This window comes from Tiliqua scincoides, chromosome 13 (genome assembly GCF_035046505.1).
Source record: "Tiliqua scincoides isolate rTilSci1 chromosome 13, rTilSci1.hap2, whole genome shotgun sequence".
Classification (NCBI taxonomy): Eukaryota; Metazoa; Chordata; class Lepidosauria; order Squamata; family Scincidae; genus Tiliqua; species Tiliqua scincoides.
The window spans coordinates 5,510,092-5,510,672 of NC_089833.1; the positions used below are offsets into that span (position 1 = coordinate 5,510,092).

Genomic DNA, 581 nt, shown 5'->3' on the forward strand with positions numbered 1-581 from the left:
AGAATGACAATCTGTGGGGACCCACCAAAAGTGATGTCATTAATCTGAAAGTGATGTAGTGATCAGAAGTGACATCATCAGTTTAGGCTTCAACCCTAAACTGCAATCAGCCAAAGGTCCCATTACACTGCCCACTCATGCTGTCATTTTGCCTAGCTTGGACTTCAAACATTCCTGCTTAGAAGTCAAAGCAGAATGTGGACTTGGATCTTTCTCCAGTCACACAGCCTCCCCCTCTTTCCAGCATCCTAAGTTACCCTGCAGATGCCGGATCTCGTTTGATCTCGGAAGCTAAGCAGGGTCAGGCCTGGTTAGTACTTGGATGGGAGACCGCCTGGGAATACCATGTGCTGTAGGCTTCTACCATAGTCTTTCGAGACTGAAGGTTGCCAGCCATCTCCCTATACGGAACACTATCTCCCGATCTCGTCTGATCTCGGAAGCTAAGCAGGGTCAGGCCTGGTTAATACTTGGATGGGAGACCGCCTGGGAATACCGGGTGCTGTAGGCTCATACCATAGTCTTTCAAGACTGAAGTTTGCCAACCAACCAAGTTCCCACCTATTCAGGACAGAGTACCA

General features: G+C 48.9%; 1 pseudogene; it reads left to right on the top strand.

Moving 5' to 3' along the window:
• The first annotated feature begins 239 nt into the window (after positions 1-239).
• Positions 240-359, top strand: LOC136634173 (5S ribosomal RNA; annotated as a pseudogene).
• Positions 360-581: the final 222 nt, after the last annotated feature.